At 37.0% G+C, this 15101-nt stretch overlaps 1 long non-coding RNA gene across 1 annotated transcript in view; it reads left to right on the forward strand.

Moving 5' to 3' along the window:
* Positions 1-15101, forward strand: part of LOC109457094 (uncharacterized) — a 30359-nt gene that overhangs the window by 12466 nt on the left and 2792 nt on the right. The window contains exon 2 of the long non-coding RNA XR_002138958.3: positions 14489-14564. This is a non-coding gene — a long non-coding RNA (uncharacterized LOC109457094). The remainder of the gene's footprint in view (positions 1-14488; positions 14565-15101) is intronic.

Genomic DNA, 15101 nt, shown 5'->3' on the forward strand with positions numbered 1-15101 from the left:
CTTTCTGTATTGCTTTTATCACACACACACACACACACACACACACACGCACCCCGGGGGTGCCAAAAATACACATGACTTGTTTTCATGTTTTGTTATTGGTATATATTATTACAATTACATTTTTTGGCGCCCTCTGTGTGTGTGTGTCTGTGTGTGCGCATATATATATATATATATATATATATATATATATATATATATATGGAGAGAGAGAGAGAGAGAGAGAGAGAGAGAGAGAGAGAGAGAGAGAGAGATACTTATTATAAGGATTTTGCTCATCTGATTATGGAGACTGGCAAATCCATAATCTGTGGGCTGGTAGGCTAGAGACCCAGGAGAGCCCATGGGGCAAGTGAATTTTAAATCTACTCTGTCAGAAGATTCCTTCTTGCTTGGGAGGCCAGTCTTTTTGTTCTATTCAGGCCTTCAGTTGATTGAATGAGGCCCATTATGGAGGGAAATCTGCTTTACTCAGTTTAAATGTTAATCACATCCAAAAACACCCTCCAAGTTAACATATAAGATTAACCATCACAGATATTAATTCAAAACAATTTTCTCCCTCACCTCAATATTTAGCTTTAATTGATTATGGTTAGATTTTTTTCTCAGAGTCTCCAATGCATATTGCTTTATTGCATAGATTTTTTTCTTTTTTTAGAGCCCACCTGTCTAACAAGCTCCCAGGTGATTCCGACGCTGTTGGTCTTAGGACCACACTTTGAGTACCAAGGGACACTATTTTATGCTATGCTCCTAGCTTCAGAGGGGAAGAGTGTAGAGCAGAGCCAAGGGAATCTGTCTTTTGAGTTTCAAAAGTTTAGGTCTTTGGGGAAATAGGGAAGAAGTTAGTAAAAAATTTAAAGATTGGAGAAAAGTTGTGATGCAAGGAAAATATCCCTCGGACTGGATTACAAAGAAAATCAGAGGGAGATCAAGGAGAGCTACTGTGTCCCCAAGAAGACCCCTTACCATCTCCCCTGTTGGGAGACTCAAAACTCCAAGAGAAATGTTGGGAACTTGTGGAGAGTCATAAGAATCATTCATGTGGTATAGGTGGGGATTTAGAAAGGAAATTAATCAGCCAGTGTAAGATATGTCTGATAAGCTTTTTTTTTTTAATGGTAATGATTTCTGTTGTGCTTACTCTGTGCCAGGGTGCTTTATGTATTTTCTTATTTAATTCTCACAACAATCCCATGAACCATGGGTAGATACTTCTATTATCCCCATTTTAAGATGACGTTCAGCAAGGTGAGGGGTCTCGTGCCTGTCCCATAGTTAGTAAGTAGGGGCCCCAGGATATATGATGATGAGTTTTTTTATGCAGATTAAGTGAACTGGCATTTATAACACACAACAGTGCCTGACATATAATAAATGCTATATAAATGTTAGCAATCATTATGATTCCTTAATTTTAGATTTTAGATCTTCTCCCAATTCTTTCTCTTCCGCCCACAGAGCTCAAGTTCACACCTTTTTCTAACCCTACTTCTAAGGGAGCGGACAGACCCTGAGCCCTGTGTTCACTCCTTCCCTAGCAGAGCCAATGGAGCCAGGTGGAGAAAAGCTGCTATGTTCAAGTTTGTAAGGAATAAGAAGAGAGGGGAAGCACCTTTTCAGAACCGGGAGGAAAGTGGTGACAAAATTAGGGTGAAGAGATAGAAGAGGAGAGGACTGGAGGAATTGGTGGAGAGAAGGGAGACAGCTCGGGAAGGCAGAGCCCTGTGTTTGGCCTGCTTTCTCCAGAGGCTCCAGTCGGGAGGAGCCTCCCTCTTTCGTGTAGTGCAAAGGAATGAAATAGTTACGTTGGAGGCTCTGTGACCAGTCCCATATCCTCACTCCCTAGTTCTCTACATTTGGCACTTTGCACTTGAACCATTGAATAAGAACTGCTTCAACCATCTTGAGGGTCTAGTGGGTATATGTTTTATTTGAGCATAGGTGAAAGAGGAGGTAACTGGAGCAGAGAAGATAGAAGATCCTTTTAATGTGGTCACAGGCAGACCATTAATCATGAAGCACAGGTACCTGATTTCAGCAACAGGCCAGAACAGAGCGTTTCACTGTATCTCCCCCACCCTGAATAACCGAACGCAGGTATACCAGATATATACATAGTGACTGATTTGCATGAACTAATGAATTCTCCTTGTTGTGGAAGCCAATTTGAGTTAGGTTTCTGTCATTTGTAGCCAGGAAGAGTCCTGGTTTGTAGGCCAAATAATTTGGGAACCTAATTGATTTTTTCTGTTTAACTAGAAGGAGAGATTTCCAAGGAACCTGAAGAATCAACGGAGTAGTTGACTTAATTTCCCCGGTTTTATAAGGCAAAAGCTCAGGTGGTGGTCTAGGTGGACTAATTAAAAATGAGAAGATGAAGTCAGGATTTTGACACCCGTGTTATGGAGGGTTTCAGTATTTACAAGTATCGAAAGCTCAAGGTGTAAAGGCTGGGTCAGAACTGAGGATCGAAACCTCTTTTGTTGACCCCCATGGAGGTCTGCCTCCAGCGAGTGCGTGCGCTGATCCTATTGACGTTAGGTATTCTGGTTCTATGACAATTATTTTTTATTGTATAATACAAAGTTGGCCTTTGCTTTTTTTAACGCTTCAGTCTCCTGAGTTGATTAATATGAGTCTACTCTTGGGAGATGGCAGTGCACCAATTATTTAGCTATTGTCATTTCACTCCAAATTTACCTTTCTCTGGTCTGCTCTGTGATGATGTAGCTGGGACTTTTCTGAACTACATTTCTCAGAATGGTTTGCCTGTTAGGTCCAGCAAGTAGCCGGCCCTACACGGAAACTGGAAATTAGGAGGAGGAGAGAAGGGATTTGTTTTTTTTTTTATTCTGTTTACTTGTTATTCCTGTTAGTAAGGCACATCAGCATTTTGTTCTGGTCTCCAGCTTCTTCCAGGTGGTACCTGCACTTACTGTCTCTGGGTTACCTCAGTGTTTCTATTTTGCTCTTTCAGCTTACCAACACCTGTGTAAACAGTTCCTTATATTTAATTCCCTCTTGAAATATTTACTTTGGTATCTGTTTTCCTGACTAGGTCCTAACACGTAGTACTAGGAGGGACCCCAGGAAACAGATCCTGGGATATGTTGAACCAATTCTAGAATTGGATCAATTATGCTCTTGGCCTTGAATACACTGCTTAACTTCTTGACAATAGAAATTAAGTTATGAATAATCCATGTAATGTATTGGTATCATGATTAATTAAATGATCTTCTCTGGTTGAGTGTGATGAAATGTTTGCTAAAGCGTACATCTTGGAGACCAAGTAGCTGTCATACATATCTTTTTGGTAGTAAAGAAAACTACAAAAGCTGGAAGGTAGGATAAACTTCTTTTGAATGCACTGGTGAGCTTACTGAGAGAAATTCAGGCCTTTAAATTCTTAGGTAAAGACATTCTGGAAAATTAGAGAGTTTCTGTAGCAGCCCTACAATGATCTCTTTATTTTCTGCATCCACAGAGCTGACTTTGCTGCAGATGGGTCCATAATTTAATTGCGTAGAATGCAGAATTATAACACAAGTTGGATTTATAACCTACTGATCTCTTATGTGAAAGTTAGGACATTGATTGAGAAAGAGTGAGACCTGGAATGGAGTATCTGTGTGAACTCAGACAAAGCTGAGTCTTGAACCTCTGAGTGTTTCTGAGTTTCCTTTGCCAGTAAAATCAACTCCTCTTGCTGTATCTGAGGAGGCTGGCTTTCCCTTACTCCACGATCCTGTAGTAACCTCACCTAAGGCAATTGCCTTAAAAAGAGATGTGTAGCCTTGACAAGACCCCCCAATACCAACTCTTATGGCCTCTATAACTCAAGTCAGAACAAATACAAGGTATGACTCAGGAGGGTATAGCTGGTGTCAAAAGAATTGTAAAGTTTTGCTTTTACATATGGGCAGAAACCTGGTGAATTTATGTGGGAATGGATTTTCTGGTTATTAGATTAAGATAGATGGAGTATAACATTCGATTAGGCTAAATTTATTGAGATGAGTTCACAGGAAGTCTGGATTTAATATATTAGCTCAAGCAGCTGGAAGTGGCTGTAATAGTTTGCTTGGTTGGTTGAAACATGGACTCAATGGTTGTTTACATTCAATGAGGTTGAGATGCCAGAACTTCTGGGCGTAATGTTGAGGAAGGAATTCAAAGGTTTAGGGTGGAGGGAACTTTGGAGTGGATTAATCATATGCAGTCTCATACTGCCCCACCCTCTCCACTATAACACCAGGCAGGGCCCAGCCATGACTCCCTTCACTAAGGCATTGAGAAATGTATTAGTGAGAAGAGCTCCAGCGTCCATAAAATAACTGCATGACTATAGTGGCTGTTCTCTGGAGGCTAGGGATGATGGAAGCAGAATGCTTTGGCTCACTTTACACAGAAAGACACTTAGGACACCCCAGTTTAAGTTTGTTGGGAGCACAGGTAGAACCAGAATCCAGTATTCTAGTCTGAGACTCCTTTATTAAACGTCATTTGGGCCAAAATCCATGAGATTTTTCTGGTGTGTACTTGAAGACTTAAGGCCGCTTTGATTTTACACATTTGTATTCATGCATGTTATTCTCTCTCTCACACATATGATTTATGGGTAGAAAACAATGAGACAATCCTATAATATACAAAAACAAAAAATTGCAATCCATTGTAGTAACTGCTGCATGCATGTTTGTGATCCTCTCAAACCATCAAACTTAAAATATTTACTATCTGCCCCTTTATGGGAAAAATTAGTCCACTCCTGCTCTAAAAATAAAAACACTGCAGATAAAGTTTAAGTTCCTTTTTTTAAAATTAGTTTCAGGTGTACAGAACAATGTAATAGACATTTACACCCCTCACAATGTGATAATCCCCCCCTTCAATCTACTACCCGTCTAACATCATATATAGCTGTTACTATGCCTTGACTATATTCCCTATGCTGTACTCTGTGTGTGTATATATATAACTATATAACTGTGTGTATATATATTTAACTATAGTTGACAATCAATATTATTCAGCTTCAGGTATAGTGCAGTGGTCAGGCATCTACACAGTCTGTGAAGTGGTCTCCCGAATAAGTCCAGTGCCCATCTGGCACCTTACATAATCTTTACAACATTGTTGATTATACTCCTCAAACAGTTGCTTTTGATCACCCCCTTTCGGTCAGTACAAATTCAAGAATATTGTATTTTCAGTATTGCATTTTCATGTTTGTGGACTATCTACAGGCTTAAATAATCTACAATTTCTTTGGTCACTAGGAAAGATGGGGCAAATTTCCCAGAAGACAGAGCAGAATGACTGTCTCCTAAAGAAGGTGGTCTACTTGGTCTCCCTTTTCACAGGTGTATTTTAAAAAGTATAATTGCTACAGAGAACTTTCACAGGTCACTGATACAATGCAAAATTGCCTCCTGATAATTAAGGGGTAGCTTTACCTTTTCAATTGTTAAGATTCACTATATTAAAAAAACACACCTCTTTTCTCACTAATATTTTAAGGTCTACTAATTTGTCAAATTTAAAAGTGATACACATTCATTATATAAAATTAGAAAAATATAAAAAAAGTAGAAATAAAAATAACTCTCTAGACCACTCACCTAAAGACAACCATATTAACAATTTGATTTCTTTTGTAGCTTTCATTTTAATTGAAAAATGCTAAATAAATACAAAGAAAAAAATGGATACATTCATAATTTTCTGATTATTTCTAGCTTAGCCTCAGATGTAATATTTATAGAATATTTAGTCAATAAATAATTAGTTATCATCTGCCTCTTTTCTTCTTCTGAAATGTAAGATTGCATGTGTTTTCCAAAAGTCAAGAAACATACCTAGGACAGGCCATTATTTACTAAATTACTGAAGTCATCCTGGAGATGAAGCTGTTTTGATGATTGATTTTTTTTTTCATTATCCCACCGGCTTGACTATTTACTGCGCTGTTTCTTTTTCACCATTCACATTTTAAAAGTCTTTTAGAGAAAGGGAAATGTAGAAAGTCCTTAGGGTCCTCCATTTCAGTGCCTCTTGTCTTCTCTGTGGAGTTCCGCCATCGCTTCTCAGTCAGATTTGCTCCTGACAGAGGAACAAGTGATAACCTGTCAGTCTGAAGACCTATTTCAAACACCTTTTCTCAAGTGATTAAACAAATATGTTGATGACTTCAGCCTTGTTTCCCTCCCCAAAGATTATGTTTTAAAAAAAAATACAGGGAACACTAATGTATTAGTTTCCTTTCGCTGCTGAAACAAATTACCTGAAATTTAGTGACTTAAACAACACAAACCTATAATGGTTCTCCCTAGACTAAAGTCAAGGTGTTGGCAGGGCCGTATTCTTTTCTGGAGTCCCCAGGGGAGCAGCCGTTCTGTTGCTTTTTCTAGTTTCTGGGGTTCTCCCACATCCCCTTTCTATCTTCAAAGCCTGCAACGGCATGTCCAGTCTTTCTTACATCACATCATTCTCACACTGGCACTTCTGACTCTCCCACCTTTAAGGTCCCTCATGATTACATTGGGCCCACCCTGAATAATCCTTAATAGTCTCCCAGACCAAGATCCTTAACTTAATCACAGCTGCAAAGTCCCTTTGGCAGTAAAGTAACGTCCACAGGTTCTGGGGATTAGGACAGGGGCATCCTTCTGGTGGGGTGCATTATTCTGTTTACTACAAATACTTAAACAAGTGTGTAATGTTTGAAATAGGACAGAATCATTGAGGATATACTGTTTTCCTTTTGCTAGTTCTCAATCATACTATTTTTACTACTTCAGCTATTATAGTATAAAATACCCTTCAGGAGTAAAATTACTATGCTTGCTCACTTTTTTCAAGTCTGGCCCAAGACAAAATTGTGAAGCAATTTGTTTGGCCTGTCAATTTTTTCCCCTCCAGTTCTATTTCTTCTTTCCCAGAATTCTGCACTCTTCTCTTACTCCCAGTCCTAAGCTAATTCTGACAAGATATTTTAAAATAGGAGCTAAAGAAACGACCCTTCTGAGGATACTTTCATATTATCAAAAGGTTTTGAAAATCAAAAGACTTAAAGACACAGAGTGGAGCTGTAAGTTCCAAAATGATCAGTAACAGACTGAAAGTAAATTGTATTCAATTATTTATTCATTATATGCTATGCTCGTCACTGGGGGGTGGGGTGGGATTCAAAGATAAATAAAGCTCTGTTGCCGTTTTCCAGGAGTTGACAATCTGGTCGATTTAAAATTCTCATTATTGGATCAGAGGAGTTTCAAATTACCCATGTAGGTTTTAGGACTTTGTAGCTAAAACATTCACAGATGTTAGGGTTTAAAAACTAGAATTTTTCTTATGGAATTGCTATGGACCTATATTTACCAATGGTTGCACATTGACTAATACAGTGTGCCAATGAAAGGTAGCCTTAAAGTTTGCTATACCTTCTGATAGCAGAAGTTGGAGAGGAGGGAATGAGACATAGACTTTCAATTGGTCAGTATACAATATCTTCTGGCTTAAATATTCTCTTCTGAATGACTCAGATTCTTAAATTTTAAATTTATTTCCCTTGCTCTATACCTTTCCAAAATAGTATCTGGGTGTGTTTGGGGATGAGGCTTATGTGACTGCATGACCATAGGAGCATAGAGGGGCCTCTGGGTTTTAGCTGATCTCTGCTGTTAGAGTAGCTCTGCTGGTTTTCTTCCTGGCCTAGTATCCACTGAAATGCCTGTGTGGTCATTTGGACACTATGCGAGTATATACCCTGGTTCCAGACATATATTTCTAGAGGTGAAATCTCCACATATTGAGGCATCCCAACCCCAGCTCCAGGTTTTTTGCCGATCCTTCAGCTCTCCCAGAACTTCATGCCCCTTTATCGGGGCATTCGGGAGTGTGTGGGTCCCCTGCATCCTTTGTGTGGGCTATAGGAGGACAGGAGCGCTGCTTCAGGCTCATCTGTCTCTCATCAATGCAGCGTTATTGCATCTGCATCATGCTGGGTGAGGCTGTATGTGGTACTCTAACTAGGGCATTAAGTCTTCCAAGCTACCCTTGGGTGTTGCTCATAAGATTGCCAGGAGACAGACTCTGAGATGGAGATTTGCATGTAGGAATTTGAGAAAGGCTCCCAGAATCTACATCTGTGGAGGAATGATGAAAGCAGGATTGAACTGTGATGGAATGCAGCGAAGGCTCAGCTGACCCTATGGGGAAATTCTGAAGCTGGAATGAACCCCAAAGTTGTCCCAAATTAAGGCAAGAGTGCTGGGTATGTAAAACCCTGTATCGACCAATCACTGGATAAGAGTTACTCCCTGCCCCAAAGGGTGGAATTCCCTCGGGCAATGAGACTCTCTTTTGCTGAGAGCAGTTCCTGGAGAAATATTTAGCTGTGGACTGTCAGATATCCACACACCCACGAGCTGGGGAAATGAGTGCTTTAGTCTTGAAGGAAGGAGGACCTGGGGGCCACGCCACAGCATCCACTGTCCTGGGGAAGCATTGCGTTAGCCTCTCCTGCCTCCCAGTTGACATTCTTGGGATCCCCTTTACCCATCTGGATACGTCTACAGGGTCTTCATTCTCCCAACTCTCTCTAGGTATTCCACCCTGAGAGGGAAAGGGGGAGTATAGGCATTTGATCTTATTTCTCCATTTCCTTGTCATTTCTATTTCTTACACACTCCCTGAACAGTAAGGTGTGGGCTTTTTCTATTCTCCTCCTCTCTGGACTGCACGTTTTTTGTTTTTTTTTTAGGTTCTAACACATTTTTTAATTTAGATTTCTAAGCATTGGCTAGTTATTTTTGTATTTCTGTCGCTTATGAAAGGACGGATGACTGTGGAGTGGACTTTTACATCATATTGTTAAGAATTGTCTAGGGTCTGAGATTTTACCCTGCCTTCAAGCTAGTAAGTTAGCCTGTCACAGTTTCATGGATGCTGGCAGAAGACATGAAACTCCTGAGTCAGAGACTGAGGGCTTTATTACTCATGGCACATCACACAGTGCCCATTGTCCCCAGATTCTTGAATGGGTTCCCTCAAAGAGTGTTGAGGACTACATGGGATGTTTTAGGGGTCAGGCCAGAGAGTGAGGTATATCACCACCCATATTTCTTTGGCCAAAACTAGTTCATGGCCTGACCTAGCCCACAAAGGATTGGGAAATGTAACCTTCCTATTGTCTCTGTCATATTCCTTAATAAGACTCTCAAAGAATCTGACACTCAACAATATTTATTGATGATCAGCTTGGTACATATCATTGTATTAGGCACTGTGAAAATAAAAAGAGCATGAACAATTCCCACGCACGGATATAGAAAATGAATTAAGGCAAGTAGTCTTTTTAACTCATTGTGTTTGAATAATAGGTTGTGTACAAAGCACCACTGTGAGATAGTTGTTTAGAAATTAGGGGCCCATTTAAGCCCTAAAAATAATGTATAAATTATGATGTATGTATCAGATAACATGTTTTCTGGTTTCAAATTCTAGGTGTCCTGATCTCTGGTAGTGGTTGCAGACAGACCTTTATGTTCAACAGCTGAAGCCCCAGAAGAGGTTGGGCCTAAAGCAGTGTAGGAAATTGGGTCTAACAGGTTAATTCTTTGCATAAAAAAAACATGCTAAGCAGTATGTTATGACCTAAAGGAGGGTGGGATTGGAACTTGGGATCTGGGTCATGAGAAAACGATGTAAACGAACAGGAAACAAGTGACAGGACGTGATGATTGTTATCAAATAGGCAGGGGCTCTTATAAAAAATAAGAGGGGGGAATGAACTAGCGTGATTATTGAATATATGGTGATGTTAGCTAAAGAAAAGAAAACATAAGTTAGAATGACCATGACCTCTTTTTTATTGCAACCGACTTATAAATATATTTTCAACAGACTTGGTGACCTCGTAATTATGCAATGAAAGCAAATTAAGCAGCTACTTGTCTTCTGAGGTCCAATTTTGTCCCCCAAGCCCATTCTTATTTTTAAATGATTCAGATGATCAAGTAGCCTAATGATGGAGGTAGGGAACTGATATTTGTTGAATGTCAATCATATGTTGGGCATCACACAGGCACTTTTTTTTAATGTTTATTATTTTAATATTTAGAAGGATACTCGGAGGCAGGCATGATTGTCCCCACTTTTTTAAATTAAAGTTTATTAGGGTGACAATTGTTAGGATTATCTCCATTTTAACAGAAGAGAAAGCTGAAGCCCAGTGAAGTTAAATGACTTGATGAAGGTCACGTAACTAATTGTGGAACTGGAACCAGAAATTAGGTCTTTGGATACGGTTTGTTGTTTTACATTGTAATGCTGACATGAATATAACCGATTATTATCTCCTCTGGTTGATATTGTAAGCATTTTATAAAGCCATATAATGTAGAATAAAAGGTTGCTTACTTGAACTCTAAAAAAGAGGTAAAAGGAAGGAAGGTGAAATACTGAAATGTTGAAATGTATTGATTTTGGCATCAGAGAAAAATATGTGTACCTCTCACTCTGGCATTCACACTCTCATTCTTTTTATCTTTCTTTCTAATTCATATCTGATCAGTTTCTGAAAATGGATTAATGAAAGCTCTATGGCTCCCAGGAAAGTCATAATGTATTAAATTATTTTGAAATTTCTAGATAAATAGATTGCTTGCCTTGAAATTGTGAACAACCAACAATATTGATAAATGAACACAATTTTATGTAGGTAGTACATGATTTTGTGCTTTGTTATATGAATTGAATCATATTATATGTATTTTCTATATCCAGATTTTTTGTTTAATATTATGTCCTTGGGATTCATCCATGTTGTTTTGTGTAGCTGGAAGTCTTTAATTTTTGCTGTTGTATGTGAAATTCCACTGTATGTATATACCACAATTTGTTTATCCTTTGTATTATTGACAGACACTTTGTTGTTTCCTTTATGTTGTTGTTGTAACCAACAAATATTGGTGTGAACATTCTTTTTCAAGTATCATGCTGCACATACGCAAGTGTTTCTGTAGGAGACATATATTCTTGGGAGTATAATTGTTGGGTTATAGGGTGAGTGCATTAATTTTATTAGATAATGGGATAGTGTTTTTCCAGAGTGAATGTTGTATCAACTTATACTCCCAACAGCCATGTAAAAGTTTTCATTTGTTCCATAACCATGTGAGGTGTAATCAAACAATACGGTGAATGTTTAAATTAAAAAATACATGTATTACAGTAAAAGACACATTTCCACCAATCCCCCTCAAAATATACTCCCCCTTGCTTCAAATACACTTATCCCATAGTTCTTGCCACTTTCTGAAGCAGTTCTGGAAGTCCTCTTTATTGAGTGTCTTTAGTTGCATTGTTGTGGCTGCTTCGATGTCCTGAATCATTTTGACTTTGGGGAAGAGCCAGAAGTTACATGGTGCCAGATCCAGTGAATAAGGTGGGTGAGGACACATCGTAATGTTTTTATTTGACAGAAATTGCCATACCAGAAGTGATGTGTGACACAGGGTATTGTCATGATAGAGGATGAAGTAAAGACACTCATGAAAAAGGACTTACGGAACTGCTCAAGGAAGTGGCAAGAACGATGGGATAAGTGTGTTTGAAGCAAGGGGGAATATTTTGCGGGTGATTGATGGTAATGTGTCTTTTACTGTAATAATTTTTTTATTTAAATATTCTCTATATGTTTTGATCACATCTTGTATCTTACACTTGTTATTGTCACTTTTAATTTTTGCCAGACTGGTAGCTCAGTATAGTTTTAATTTGTATACCCTTGAGTACTAATGAAATTAAGTATCCTTTCTGATGTTTTTTGGTAATTCATGTTTTCACCTCTATTACTTTCCAGGACCTTCACCTATTTTCCATTAGATTATTTGTTTTTTTATCATTGGTTTGGACAAGTGCTTTTTTTTTTTTAAACATATCTTCTGAATATTAATCATTTGACAGTAGTTTGTGATGCAAATCTTTTCTTTCATTTTATGATTTATCTTTCATTTTTAAAATGGATTTGTTTTTTAAGCACAAGTGTTAAATTTTAATGTAGTCAAATTCATCATCTTTTCTTATATAATTTGACATGTATCTTAGTTAAAACACTTTCTAACCTAAGGTTGTAAAGATAATTCTCTTACCTCTTCTTCAAAAATGTTTCTTTTTTTTTATATACATGATTTTCTTAGTATATATGGTGTGCTATAGGAAAATAATTTTACTTTTTTCAATTGGTTAACCAGTTAGAATTCATACATTCTCCACCAAACTGGGGTACTAACTCTGTCATATATCAAATTCCATGAATTGTATAATCAAACAACCACTCTCCACTCTTAGATCAAATTCACATTTTATTACATGGTTATGACTAAATGTGCTTTTATTGAAAAATAAAGTGTGGTTAAGGTAGATTAACCTGGTAAGCAGGAAGCAGGAAGGGTGTAAAAGAGAACTGTTGAGGCAGAGAGATCAGTTAGGAGTTTATCACAAGTTCAAGCAAGTGAAGTTCTGAATTATAAAAGTGACATGGTAATGGAAAGGACAAAAAGTGAGAAAATTTGCAGAGGAAGAACTGAATGTATTTAGTAAATAATTGAATATGGAAAGCAAACTAAGGTAAGTGACAAGCATGACTATAACTTTTGAGCATGGATGACTCTGATCTTAGAAAAAAATAAGATTATTTTAATGTTAAATTTATTATAATTGATGTGGCTATTGGACACTGAGGTAGAGATTTAGGAAGTATTTCTATATAGTAGTTAATAAGTCTGTTGGAGGGACTTTTTAATAAACTTTGTTAGTTTCTTCATTCTTATTGTTTCATAAGAATTCTTTATATATTCTGGGAATAAATCCTTCTCTCAGGAATATCTCCTTCCAGATTGTGTCTTTTTATTTGTTTGTTTGTCCTTAATCTTTTTATGCTGTCTTCTGAGGAAGAGAAGTTAATTTTTATGTAGTCAATTCTATCAATCATTTCCTTTATGTTTGTACATTTTATTTAAGAAATTTTTCTGTACAGTAATGCCTTGAAATTATTTTCCTATATTGCATTCTAATTATAGTTTAACAGTCACATATAGATATTTAATTCAATTGAAATTGATGGTTATTTATGGTATCAGATACAATATCATATTTTCCCCTTATTGTCCCATCACCATCTATTGAAAAATCTATTTATCTTTCACAAATTTTTAATACCATCTTGGTTATATATCAAGCGAAAAATGTGTGGGTCCATTTCTAAGCTCTTTATTTTATTTAATGTCTTTAATTGCCAGTCTGTGTCAACACTACCTGATTTTAATTTCTATAACTTTGTAATAAATTTTGATATCTAGTGGGGGCAAGTTCTCAAACCTTATGGTTTTTCTACTTCAATAGAATGGTGTCTTGACAACTTTGATCCTTGAACTTAAATTTTAATTTTAGACTCAACATGTTAATTCACACACACACACACACACACACACACACACACACACACACACACCTGATGGGACTTTTATTGATACTGCATTGAATTTACGTAACAATTAAAGAATTGTAATCTTTATGATACTGAATCTTTTAGTTCATGATCATGGTATAGCTCTTGATTATTTGGTGTTTTTTTTTTTTTTTAAAATGTATTTCATTACAGTTTTATATTTTTGTCCATAATGGTTTTGCATAATTTTATTAAATTTATTTCTGGGTATTTAATATAATTTTTATTTTAGTTTTAAAAAAATTCATTTCCATCTCATATTGCTGGTGTACAAAATGCAATAGACTTTTTTACATACTGATTTTGTACTCTGCAAATTTATTGAATGCTTTTCTTCTAGAAATTATCTATAGATCTTGTTGAATTTTCATAACAAAGCATACCACTTGAAAATAATGATATTTTAATTTCTTCCCTTCTATTCTTTCTACTGTTTATTTCCTTTTATTCCCTTTTGGTAATGGCTAGAGACACTAGTACAAAGTTGAATAAAGTAAGCATTCTGGTCATTGTCCTGATCGCAAAGGGAATGTTATTATTATTAAGTATGATTAGTGGTAGTTGTTTTTGTAGCTAGTCTATCAGGTAAAGAAATTCTGCTAATTAAAAAAAAAGAAAAAGAAAGGCTGACTCATTGGCCTGGGCCAATAGAAAAGGAAAGAGAATGGGAAAGGAGAATCTATTGTATTTTTAATTCCAATTATTATATTTTTAATTTCTAAATGTTCTAGGTAGTTTTGCACTCCATCCCTCTTTTTCTTCTTTCCTTCCTTTTTTTCTCTGTCTTTCTCCCTCTCTCTCTCTTTCTCTCTGTCTCAACCAGTTTTGTCCTTTTAAAATATTGTTATTTCCCCTTATATTTTCAGGGTCCTTTACATTTATTATTTATTATTTGTCTTCTAATTCCAGTATCTGAAGTCTTTATGTGTCTAACTTTGTTGTCTGTTGTTTCTCTCACTCTAGGTGGCTCATTGCCTCAGGCATTTTGTGAGTTTCAACTATGTTTCAACTATGTTCAATTATGTTCAACTAAAAAAACGTAAGTTCATGTTTTTTTGAATTTTATCTGTTCAAAAATTTTCAAGCCTTGTATTGGCAATTTATATCTCCAGTGACTATTTGCATTTGTTTATGCCAAACATTGGGGAACTCTAACAACACATAAACATTGGAAATTAAATTTTCTTGCCTGAGGTTTCTTTTGATATCCCCACGTAGTATGAGATTGGGCTTCAAGCCCAGGTGAGGGTCAGCATGTGGATATGAAGTCCACGGGATGATTTTATGTTTCCTTCTACCTGATGCCACATTCTATAATAGGCAATTTCCCTTGCTGTCCCTTGGATTTATTTCTAGTTCACACATACCTTGAGGGTTTAGGCCTTTGGGGTACCTGATTTATTAAGGCATCTCCTATTAGATTCGTCATCTTGGTCAGGTGCCTCTCAGGATTTATCTCCTGTTACCAGTGACTATAGAAGCTCAAGTTCACCTTCGTGGGTAAATATCCTCAAAGTGAAAGCCAGATTCAAAGCTCAGCTTACCTCTCTGGATTCCTATGGGTTTTGAGCATACT

Source organism: Rhinolophus sinicus, chromosome 4, assembly GCF_057876585.1.
Source record: "Rhinolophus sinicus isolate RSI-liver-muscle chromosome 4, RSI-T2T, whole genome shotgun sequence".
Taxonomy (NCBI): domain Eukaryota; kingdom Metazoa; phylum Chordata; class Mammalia; order Chiroptera; family Rhinolophidae; genus Rhinolophus; species Rhinolophus sinicus.